We start from the raw sequence: 12,973 nt of genomic DNA, 5'->3' as shown, positions 1-12,973 counted from the left end.
TTGGTTGGATTGTACAATTTGTAAAATTAGAATTAGCTGTTAGATTTCTACACATCAGAGTAGTAAGATGCTTTGGGTCCAATTTACATTATAATCTCTCTTTTTAAAAATGGGGAAACTAGGTTTAGAGAGGTAAAAGTCATGCTACTAAATATCTAACCAATGGCAAGGGGGGATAAGTAAATTCTGTTTACAGTTATCTTATAATGTTACATATTTATCTTTTATCTTTCATCAAATTACAGTTCTCATAAACTTTCAATTGTGGATATTTTGATCTGTTTATAATTATAAATGAAGATGCCTACTACGAATGCCTTAAATTTTATGCAATGAAGAGCATCAGCAATGAAGCAATGCAAAAAGTAAACTTACAGGGGCATATAATGAATTAGGCACTGATTAATTTGACATTATGATGAATTTAGTTGCAACTTTAGAAGGCTCACTTGGCTTCTCAGCTTCTTATTCCACATAAGAATATTACGTATTGCATATTCCTTCTTATTTTCCATATTCACCCAATACCATTTAGTCACCTCAAAGAAGAAATTCTTCCTTCTTGTATAGTCTATGAGATTATGACACATGAACAATTACATAAAATAACTTTTTATTGCAAAAGTTTATTGTAATTACAAGCTTGTACTTTTCTTTGTAACAAAGCAATTTTTAGTAACACATTTAGAGTTCTGTTTTTTAAAATATTTATTCCAGTATCTGCTAGTACGACATTTCTTCAGAGAAATTATTAGTATTGTTCCAAAGCAATGTAGTACAGTAGGAACTCTTTCTATTTTATCACTCAACAATTAATAGATGACAATAGCCAAAACATTAATATATTGAACTTTACCTCTACCTGCTCACAGATTTCTAATCTTCTTTCTGTGAGTCTGTTATAAACTATTCTTGGTTTAGTCTGGCAAGAATCCTGGAGGCTGGCATAGAACTCTGAACTAATAGCAATAAGATATAAACTTTAACTTTGATTCTCTCTAACCATTTCTATGACTTTGATCAAATATTTTGACTTTCTTCAGTTTTATAATTTATTTTAAAATGTTTTGGATTAGGTTTTCTCTACATTTCATTACTTATCTTAAAAATTCTGCCTCTGTGAGTTTATATAATGACTCAAATATTGGATGAGTGAAAAATAGAATAACTTCATTATATGAATCTATTCCTTTTCCTTATAGTACACTAGTTAAAAGACAGTTGATTGTTAAATTCTCATATATTGATGGCATTTGGAGGTGGGGCCTTTGGGAAGTAATTAGGGTTAGACTAGGTCATGAGTGTGGCGCCCTCGTGGCGGGATCAATGTCCTCATAGAAAGAGGAGAAGGCATGGAATTACTCTCTCTCTGCGTGCACACACCAAGGAAAGGCCATGTGAGGACATAACCAGGAAGAGAGCCCTGGCCAAGAATCTGACCATGCTGGCATCTTGGTTTCAGACTTCCAGGCTGCAAAACCATGAGAAATAAATTTTCGTTGCTTAAGACACCTAGTCCATGGTATTTCATTATAGTAGTTCGAACTGACTGAAGCAGCGTCTCAGGACTTACTTAATTTATCCATTTTATAATGAGGCAGTTGGACTAGGGAATCCCTGAAATCCTCTCCTGTTATTTTGACTTCAGTTCTGACAGTATCTGAAACAGGTTCTTCTTGACTTTGGTACTTATCACCTTTTTCTTTGTTCTTAACCAAGCACTAATCATCAAACTTTGGGAAATTTAAAAAAAAAAAAGATCACAGGAGGCAGCCTGAGGATGTGTGGATGTGATTACAGAGGGGAAATTTTGGTACTTCTAAAAGTACTAAAACCCAGATGTTTATGGGCTAATTATGTATATATTAGGATCAGAGTTTTTATCCTCTTTTTTTTTCTTCCTTTCTCTCTCCCTTCCTCTTTCTTTTCTTTCTCTCCTATTTTTCTGACTTTCTGCTCTTCTTTCAAACCAGCAAGAAGTGTAATCTCCTTTTCACTTCTCTTATTCTTTTCATTATTCACTGCTTAAATGAGAACTCAATTCAGATACAAATAGCATAGGAAGTATTTTCAGATAAGAAATAATGAAGATATGAATATAAACAATATTGAATGAATATTTAATAAATGATAAAAATAAAGGACTAATAAAAATTTTGTAACAATATCATTTCTAGAGAACACCGTAAACCGAATATTTTCAGATGTATTTTGATTTGGGGAAGAGTTTTAAAGACACACTTTTTTTTTTTTTTTAAGCAAAAAGTTGAAATCACAATGCATTTTAGATCTCCTATCCCATTAGCTCTTTTTCCAATTATTTTTTTAGGAAAACGTCTTCACATAATAAAGATTTCTGTATTGTGCTGGGGAAAAGTAAGGTCTATGATACAGTGCTAATATGATACAGCTGAAATGTTTAATACCATAAGTCTTTCATACCATGTCTTATCACATTAATACAGGGACAGCATCCCTCTCCTGGCCAGCTTAGTTTTCCCATTGCCTGCAACTATTAGAGATTCATGAATATTTAAAAGAAAATAAACTCTTATTGACTCTGTGCTATATATATAGCTCAAGAGCTGAGGTTGTCTCTCCCTCCTCCCCCCATTTTCCCACCCCAGAAGTTGATTCTCTTAAGGAAGATTCTATCGCCTGCAGTGAAGCACAACACCCGAGAAAAAGGGATGGGCCTTGCCAGGTGCTTCTCAGAACACAGGAGCCAGGATTTTCTGATATTTATCTGTATCATCCAGTTGACTACACAAGGCCAACAGCTGCAGGCTGCAACCACACCATGTTGGGAGCAGAAAGAGAGGTATTTATGTTGAGAGTTTTCTGTTTCTTCATTGCCAAACTTCTTGTTGACTTTTTTGCCATTGCGGATGTAGCAATTTAACAGTTGACTATTGATCCTCTTAAAGCTGATAGTTTTGCATATATAATTTGCATAAACACTAGACCATTTCATGTATTTGCCTGTGTAATTCTGTATTAAACCTGATTGATTCTTTTCTACTGGGGGAAAAAAATAGCAGTTAATGAGTCTGGATTTCACTGTGACTTCTAATTTATAAGTTTTTCTTTTTGCAAAGTGGACAGCTAAGACATTCTTTCACTACATATAAAATGGTGCTTGCTGATAGTCATCTAAAAGTAGAGATATAATTTCTTAGGAAAATACATTTTCTTTTAGAATAATCTTTTGTCTTAATGTAATTTAGATAAAATTTTTATACATTAAATGTAGGTGGATTTAGCATAGCAATGGTCATTCGGTGAATTCACATTTTTTCAGTGATCACAGGCTTTGAACACCGTTATATGCACTGAGCACAATAAAATCAATGTATTTAAGTTTTATTAGTTTAGTTCTTTCCATTTTAGATGCATGAAAACTCATATATGCTACCCTTACTTGTAAGAAATTTGCAACTTTGATATAATGTTTTCCGTATAATTTTCACAGCTTGAATCTTTAGTTCCCATGCATGTGGGAAGTGAGACATGTAAGTCTCTAAGACCCACCTAAAAACTAAATGGTAAAATCTAAAAGCGTCTGGGTTTGGGTTTATAGGGGTAGATGTGGGAGAGAGAAAAAATAAAGAAAATTCAGTTTCATATGAGAGCTAAAATAACACAGATTGATTTTCAATTCATAAATTTATCTCCAGCAAAACTCTGAAGTCAGTGTAAAGACAAAGGAAGACCTTTATAAATATGAAAAGATTCACAAAATGTATTTCTCATACATGTTTTTTTTACTAAGAAATTGAAGAACAAGTTGGTAAACCAGTTAAGGTAAAATGCTGAGATACAAGAAACAATGACCCTGACAAGGGAACATCCACAAGCTGTCCCAGGATGGGCCGCAAATCTGCAGATGAAAACAGACTGGAGAGAAGATTCCAGGAGGAGCAGCCCAGGAAAACAGAGTAAGTAAATAAATAAATTATCATTTAGAAAATCACCTTACTATACCAGATTAATGATTGCTATGATTGCCTATCACATTAGTATAGTCTAGGGAGCTTTAAAATGGTATCAATAGCTGGGCACCACTAAAGAGTTTTGATTTCATGAATCGGAGTGGAATAAATAGTGGATGTGGTAGGTTTTGTGGGGGAAAGTATATTTCAAAGGCAGAAAGGTGACTTCATCATATTCTTCATTTCATGGCTATTATTGTCACTAGTCCTTGTACAATCCGATTTTTAACATTTTATTTCCTTTTATCCTATGCCAAACTTTATCTCTTTTTCCACCATGGGAAACAATTTTGATATATTTGTTACATATTGTTTGTATCTGTTTGTATAAATATATATGTATATGTGTATATGTATATATATTTATACGTACATTATGTATATAACTATGTACGCATGTATGTATCTATTTGTATAACTATGCAGAACAGTATTGCTTTGAATACATGCACAAGATGAGTACCCCCCCTTATCTGTGGTTTTACTTTTTGCAGTTTCATTTACCCACAGTCAACCATGGTCCAAAAATATTAAATAGAAAATTCCAGGAAAAAAACATAAGTTTTGGTTTGTGCTCCATTCTGAGTAGTGTGATGGACTCTCGCTTCCCCCCAGAAATGAATCATCCCATTATCCATCATATCCAAGCTGTATATGCACCCCACCCATTAGTCATTTAGTAACCATCATGGTGTAGCAGATCGATTGTCGTGGTACCACAGTGCTTGTGTTCAAGTCACCCTTATTTTACTTAATAATGGTCCCAAAGCCTAGTAGTAGCAAGGCTGGCAATTCATACCTGCCAAAGAGAAGCTGTAAAGTGCTTCCTTTAAGTGAAAAGAAGATATTTTGAGAGATAGAGACACCACATTCATATAACTAATTACAGTATATTATTATAATTATTCTATTTTATTATTAGTTATTGTTAATCTCTTACTGTTCCTGATTTATAAATTAAACTTTATCACAGATATGTATGTATGTAAGTATGTATGTATGTATGTATGTATGTATGTATGTATGTATAGGAAAAAAAATACTGTATATATAGGGTTTGGTACTATCTGCAATTTCAGACATCCGGTGGGGGTCTTGGACTATATCCCTGCAGATAAGGGGGGACTACTGTATTTAATTAATGGAAATACCATTGAGTGATATTTCTCATTCTGCTTCTTTTTTCCATTAAGTACTATGTTATAAGGTCACTTGCTATTGTTCTAGAATCTCTACTCCATTGTTTCTATGGAATGAATAATTTATGACCATAGATTTTTATTTCTCATGGTCCAGGCACAGTTCTACTGCTCATGCATGGTTTTCTTTATATCTTTGCAGTCAATGTAAGGTCTTTTAAGTACTAAGGCAGCTGGGATGGTTTAGTCTCTCACTCCAGTGGTTTTTCATCTGGGCGTTTCCTCATTGTGTTGTCTCATGGTTCTCAGAGAGCAAAGGCAAGAACTGCAATGACTCTCTTAAGACCTGCTCTAGGAAGTAGAGCAATGTCATTTCTTTCACATTCCATTGGGTAAAACAAGTCAAAGCCCAGCCCCAATTCAAGAGGCAGGGAACTAGGCTCTGCCTGTTAATGGGAGGAGCATTGCAGAGGGCCCGGTCAAAGAAAGGCGTTGTATTATCAACGATATAAGTAAAACAAAACAAAACAAAATCTGTTTAAGTGAAGGAAAAATAAGAAAATATAAATCATAGACAGTTACTTGGCACTTAACAGTATTTACAAGGTCATCATCATAATGTAAATACTATTTATCAATTTGAGTAAAGAGAGTGTGATAACTCTGGGAAGGCTAAATGCTCATCGAGCTTCAGGAAATAGCAACAGATAATTTATAAAGTCAATAAATTAAGGAGATTAGCAGAGTAGATTATTTTTAAAAAATTGGAGTAAATACTCAAAGACAAGTTGAAAAACAGAAAGTTGTTGCCTGTGGAGAGTGGTTTGTGGGCTGGAAAAGTCAGGGATTCCTGCTCTATATTATGGCTTTCTGTCAACTTTGTAAAGTGTACACAGAGTTATTATGATTACATTTTTTAAGAAAAACCAAAACCAAACGAAACACAAATACATGAACAAAAAAATAATAATTTGATGATGTTCTGCTTAAAATACCCCTTGATTAGCCTCCCCAGAACAAATTCTCCTGACATTTAACTAGAGTATGTAAGAAGACACAGAATATTATGAAACCTCTCTATAAACCATAAACTAGGATTTGAAATTTTTCTATTGCCAGGCTTTAGTAGGAAGTTTTTCTTTCTTTTTTTTTTCCTTTTTTTTTTTTAAGGCAAGGCAACCCTGGCTGACCTCACAGATTGCAACGACCTTGTCAATTTATAGTCCTTTATTTTTTATTTTTTACGCCAACAGCACCTGGTCTTCCTAGGTGGTCTCCCATCCAAGTACTAACCAGGCCCGACCCTGCTTAGCTTCCGAGATCAGATGGGATTGGGCTTGTTCGGGGTGGCATGGCTGTAGACGGAAGATTTTCTAATCACAAGGCTGAGGCAACTGTTCTTTTGAAAAAGCACGTAGTGTGTGTTTTCACCCCATACAAATCCTCTTTGTGAATGTCTGCTCTCTGGCTCAGAAATTCAAATGCACTCAAAATTTCAACCTGAAAGCGGAGCAGATATGCCTTCTGACATGATGTCTATCCACCATTCTAGAACGGCCAGAGGAAGCGCCCTTGGACAGATGACCTTCCTGAATCCGTCCCTACACTGCGATGACAACAGTTTAGCTGGACTCTCTGTGGTTGTGGGTGAGATGTGAGTGGGGGGAAGCGGTGCTCATCAGTGGAGCATTCCTTCCTGTGACAGAGGCCCAATAATCAAAGGGCTTCATATACGGCCAAGCCCGGAAAGAAGCCCTGGTAACAGTCTGAAGGGTTTTGCGTTTTTGTATTGTATTTTGCATGTAGTTTGTATAGAATTGTATGTTATGATTTTGTTTTTTTAATGAAGCCCTTCTCTTTTGAATGTCAGGCAACCTAGCATGTAGGAAAAGAATATCCTATTTCAATTCTGGAAAATAGTAATAAAACAAAGTCTCTTTGTTATGAGGATTTGAACTAGAAGCTAAACATATGAACATGCCTGCAAGCTGTAAAATGAAGGGGTAATTTGAATGGAAACTATTTTTGCATCAAGCGAAGACAAATAATATATTCAATTTTATATACTATTTTTATCACATTTATGGCAAGTACGCATAGCAAAAAGGATATAAAAATATGCTGTATCATGTTAAAGATGACTGTATCTGGGCTGTAGGATTCAGAATTTCTTTTTTTACCTCTATTTTAATTTTCCATAGTGACCATAAACTACTTTTATGATAGGAAATGTCTGTATTAATTTTTAAAAAAGACTTACTAGGACAGTGAATATTCTTTTCTAGGCGGCTGGCTTGACCTCATTAAGTAGTATGAAATTATTTGTTTAAGAGAACTTAAACCTCATGAGTATCAAATGCCTAAATATAGTATAACTCATAATAAAAACAAATATCTAAAATATAATCCAGTCTCTTTGCTGTTGTAGTCTTCTGTGCCTTGCCTCCCTAAAGGTACAGTGTATTTTCCTGCTTGCTGATGTTGACCTTGGCCAATTGATTTATTTTGGCTGGTGAAATATTAACAGATGTCTGCTTGAACCGTGCGTGCATAGTAGGGCTTGTTTTTACATTTCAGCCATTACCATCAAAGTGATTTACCAAGGCTGCCTCATGGGTCCATGGAGAATGAGAGACACACGGAACAGACTTACCCCCAGAAGAGCTCTGCTTCTATCAGTCAACCACCCAGGCTTGTGAGCAATAATAAATTATTGTTATTTTAAGTCACTGAGTTTGGAGATGTATTTTTATACCAACACAGAACTTGGTACTAAAATGTTAAAATGTTTGTTAGAGTTGTTGCCTGCAAGTAGTTGCATGCAGTATAGTGACTATACCTTAAGAACTTGTCCACTTGGGTACGATGGCAGCCAGGCAGATATAGAAATCATGGGTTTGATGCTTTTAGTGGCTTATAATACTATTCTGCAACACAAAAAACTGAAATTGTCCAGTTTGCAAGCATAAGTATTGGCTTGGAAACTAAAACTGTTTCTCATGTCTAGCCTCACCCACCAGAAAAATTTCAAAAACAGGGTGTGGACAGTAAAATATAGCCTCAGGGTAAAAAAGCAAGTCAAGGAAATGTCCCTGACTTCCTTTGTTAGATTCTCTAGTAGTGATGAGGTGGTCTCTAGTGGACATTTTCAGCCAGACAGTAAGGTCTCCCAGAAATCACATGGGCCAAATATGCTAACAACACAAATAATTAAGTCTGGAGAGAAAGACACGTACCCCCAAGAATTGCAGGGTCAAATACATAGAAGGCCCACAGAAAGAGATATATTAGCAAAAGTGCCATAAGCCTGAACTAAAAAGGGACTAATACTGTTTTACATAGTAAAAAACAAAACTACTTCAGGGCCCCCAACTTTCTATGCACAGAAGCAGGCTGGGAAAGGGAAAGCCACTCTGTTTCTAAAAAAAAGATTCATTTTACAATGTCTTCTTTAAATATGCTTTCAGAAGAGGATGAACAAAATGGAGAGCAGCCCCGGGCCCCTGAGCTCTAGTCAGGAGCAGAGCTCCCCCTGTCTCTTCACACATCTACTAGAACAAATATTTGTTGTTCTAAGCTTCTTAGAATTGGGGAAGTTTGTTACTGTCAGCAAGAGCTGGCTGACACAAAGGCCTTTGCATAGGCTCAGAAATTGTTGTGTGGTACCATCCCTATTTTGAAGGATATTTAAAGTTTGTAAAGATAGTGCGTGCCTTCTGCCTCCAGGAATTGCCTCTCTTCCTCTTGTAATTGCAAAATGAGTACTTCGTACATATTCATGGACTTGGCATACAGCTGAGGACTGCCAGAATTTAGGGATGTGGGAAAGCTAGGCTCCATGTCTTAGCGTTTTTGGAACTTCTGGGAGATGTGGGTTCATCCCTTGTATGGTCTATACTAAAAAGTAAAGGGGGAAAGAAGCAGAAGGAAAAAGGAGTGAAACATTGAAACACTGAGTATTCGAAATGTGTTCAACAAATATAAATTTCGTTTGTTAAAAACTTACTAAAAGATCTCAAGAGTAAACAGAGTGAATAAAATTCAAGGAAATTTCCTGAGATTCCCAGAAAAGAACTTTGGTTTATCAAAGGTAAATGCATTGCTGATTTTTGCTATTCGCTCTTTTCCTAAATGCCTAATATATAATCACCTCCATTCTCAGGAAGTATGTTTTAACTTCAGTCTCTAAAAGCAGAACTCAATGCTAACCATATAATTATGCAATTCAATCAGGAAATAACCTGCTCACCAAGTTTCTCATCAGTTCACTTCTGTATCACAATCTGGGAAGCCACCACCCTTCGTGATAGTGAGAACTTCAAGAAATGAGACTGGTCTAAAGAGATTGTCTAGAGGAACTTGCATCATTTCCATTCGTCTGTCTGTTCATTGCATAAACCTTCACTTTGGCAATGGTCAAGGTAGTCATGGCCAGCCATCCGCAGAAAACTAATACCGATCCAACTTCACACTCCTTTGGTCATCAGTAAAATGATCTTGTCATCACCTTATTGAAAAAAAAGAAACACACTGTTTAGCTTTAACACGCCCCAGCGCCACTCTGCCTCCGCTTCTCTTCACCTCCTACTGAAAAACTCACTCTTCTTCAGATTTTTGTCTGTCTCGATAAATGGCATCACTATCTATCCCACTGCCTCAAGTGAGTACTTCGGTCACCTTTGCTTTTTTCTCATATATCATAATTAAAATAACTTCTAAATTTTGTCTTTCTTTATATTTATAACTTCCATTTCCACTGTACCTGGGACATCATGCATTGTTAGTATACACTCCTTAGCAAGGCCCTTTGCTACAGTCCACTTTCCTAATCTGATCTTTAGCTGTATCTTCTCATGCTCACTGGTCTGTATAATGTTTTCTAAATACGCATTTTCAAGTAGTGATTTTACACAGACTGGGAGCTCTATTTGGACTGTCTTCCCCCAATTTTTCTACTAGGTGAACTACTCAGTATCAGGTTCCAGTTTGTATAAATTTCCCTGAATCCCACTTATATTTAACTAACAACTGCCTGATTACATTCTCATCAAGTTTTCCATCCACTTTTAATATATTGCTTATCACTTTGCATTTTAAATATTTGTCCTTGTTTCCTGTGATGGGATCCTGAGAGTAGGAATCATGTCTTATTTACCTTTGAATTTCCAGAGAATGGAAGAGTACTTGAAATACTGAAGGTGTTCAATAAGTAGTTTATATTTTCTTGTTCTGTTCTTTATACAAATGTTATAAAAATTCTGTAATTTATGAAAGAAATGTAATAATTGTCTCTGTGTCATGCTAGGTGGAGTGGTAGTCATCATGTGAAACCACAGACAATGGGAATTTTTTATTAGACCACTGAGAATGCTACAGATGCAGCTTATAAAAATATAAGACCTCCAGTTAAATTTGAAGGTCAGATAAACAATGAATAATTTTTACTATAAGTATGTCCCAAATATTGCATGGCACATGCTTATATTAAAAAAAAAATGTATTTATTGTCTAACTGACCTTCAAATTTAACTGCTTCCTATATTTTATCTGGCCACTCTAGAGGTCAGAGGGAAGCAGAAGGGTGTACAATGGAAGATAAGCAGTAATTAGGGTGATGATAAGCCCTGGTTTTCCCTGAAGAGGACTGGTTTATATTTACTATCTTCATGTAACTACTGATACTTTCCATATTGACCTTCAAATATGACTATGTTCGGACAAGAATTTTATAATCACAGCAAATGTCAAATCATTATTTAATGATAGTGAGATGACAGGATAATATTGCAATCGGTTCTGGCAATATAATTTTAAAGTTATTACAAACCCAAACTTACAGCTTTGACAGCAGAGGAAACAACTGGAATAATAAAGTTTCTGGACAGCGTGACTTGAAGAATAGTGGATGGAATGGGAGATTCTTGTTCAGCTATGAGGTGAGAAATGGAGATGGTTAACTACTCTCACTGTGTCTTGTAATGTTGAACATATTGAGTATAAACATATTGAGTGTCACTTTAGGGAGGAAATAGTAGGAAATTTAGAGGGCAGGACCTTTAGGGCCCTAATTATGCCTGACCTCTTCTTCCTTTCATTTCCCTTGCAACATTTTTCCTCTTGTGCAGTTGGCTTCAGTCACTTTGACCCTCTTTCGGTTTCTTGAATGCACCTGTCTTCCTCCCTCTTCAGAACCCATGCATCCTATTTTCTTCACTCTGACCTCCTCCGGGCATCTTCCATTTTTCTCCCCTCAACCTCCATTCAACTCCCCTTTTTCCAGCTTATGCAATAGCACATTTTTAGGCATGCTTTATTTTTGTGAGCCCCTGGAGGACATCAGGTTTCTCAGTTAAACATTAACAGGGACTTTTAGCCCCTTCTCTGTACTTATCTCAATTTATAATAATATATTTGTGTTATAACTTGGTTATTCTATGTCTTTTCTGTTAGACTGTAAGTTTGTGATTTTTATGTATTTTACATATCTGGCATTAAAAAATGTAAGCAAGAATACATGAATATAGGGAAACAGTTTAATAGAAGTGAAATTTAATAAAGACTCCAGCTGTCCAGATGCAAAATGGCTGCCTTTAAATTACTGAGCTTGTGATTACTTGACATTTTTAAGCAAAGGATGAATGACCATCTGTTAGTGATAAGGATGTTCCAGAAAGATTTACACAATTAATAGAGTGGGAAGTGGATGGCTTCTAAGGTCTTTTCTGACCTCTATATTCTGTGCCTTAGAAATGAACTTTATAATACATCTTAATTGTAAGTTAGAACTGCCAGTATATTACAAATAATCTTAATTATTCTGAAATAATACAGAATGAGACCTGTTGATTATTATACGTTAAATTCATAATCAGCGATTGAAGAAAACAGTAAGGTTGAGAGATGGATTTCTTTATTTTCCTTTATTTTCCAAATAAGTATTTGATGACATATTAATTCAGTAAGCTATGAAATGAAAGTTAGGGGTAGATTGATATTTAAAACTCAAGATTCAAGAAGCCTCATTTGTCCTTTGCCTAGTGAGCTGCTGAACTCTGATTTCTTAAAATATAAGGAAAATAATCATTATTTGGCATACTAAATGATTAGACCTAAAATAATAAAAAAGCATTTTTTTCTAGTGAGATCCCAACTACTAAATTCTAAAAATTCATTACATGCCATTCACTTTGGTTTCTGATGTCAAAATTATATATTATATATGATCCCAAATATTATATGTAGTATTTCCTTCCCTTAAAATCAGTTCTTCAAAACCTACATCTATTTGTTCCTAAGAACTTATTATCTTATAAGAAAAAATATCTTTATAAATTAGGCATTTTTAAGGCATCAGATGCCATAAAAAAATAGTATTTTCAGTTGCTCACACCAAGGATATGTTTGTACCAATAACTGATAACTAATGTTATTTTTAATTTAAATGATATGTTATTATGAAATGCATTAGCCATTACTCATATATATGATATGTATTTTCTTTTTAGTTTAATACTTTCATAGTGCTTACATAATGGCAAGTGCTGTTTTAAACAATTTTAAATATTAATTCATTGTCCCAATAAGAATTCCCTGAGAGAGACACTATTAATTTTCCAATTTAGAGAATAGAAACTAAGATAAATGGATATTTAGTCAATTGACTAAGGCCACAGATTGTAAGTAGTGCAACTGACATTCAAACTGACATACTCTGGTTGCAGATCCATGCTCTTAATCATTATGTGAGAGAAGATAAATTATCAACAGTGTAATGGGACAAAACATGAAGTGTAAAAGTCTTTTACTCTATTCCTTCCTCATATCTTCTACCATTTAGAGGTA

The 12,973-nt window shown here is 35.0% G+C and overlaps 1 pseudogene; it reads right to left on the bottom strand.

The window, feature by feature from the left end:
• Nucleotides 1-6,375: 6,375 nt before the first annotated feature.
• Nucleotides 6,376-6,494, bottom strand: LOC120614545 (uncharacterized; annotated as a pseudogene).
• Between the last annotated feature and the right edge of the window lie 6,479 nt (nt 6,495-12,973).

The sequence above is a fragment of the Pteropus medius genome, unplaced genomic scaffold (genome assembly GCF_902729225.1).
Source record: "Pteropus medius unplaced genomic scaffold, Ma_sr-lr_union100, whole genome shotgun sequence".
In the NCBI taxonomy this organism is placed as follows: domain Eukaryota; kingdom Metazoa; phylum Chordata; class Mammalia; order Chiroptera; family Pteropodidae; genus Pteropus; species Pteropus medius.
This window is presented reverse-complemented; position numbering and strand designations above follow the sequence as displayed.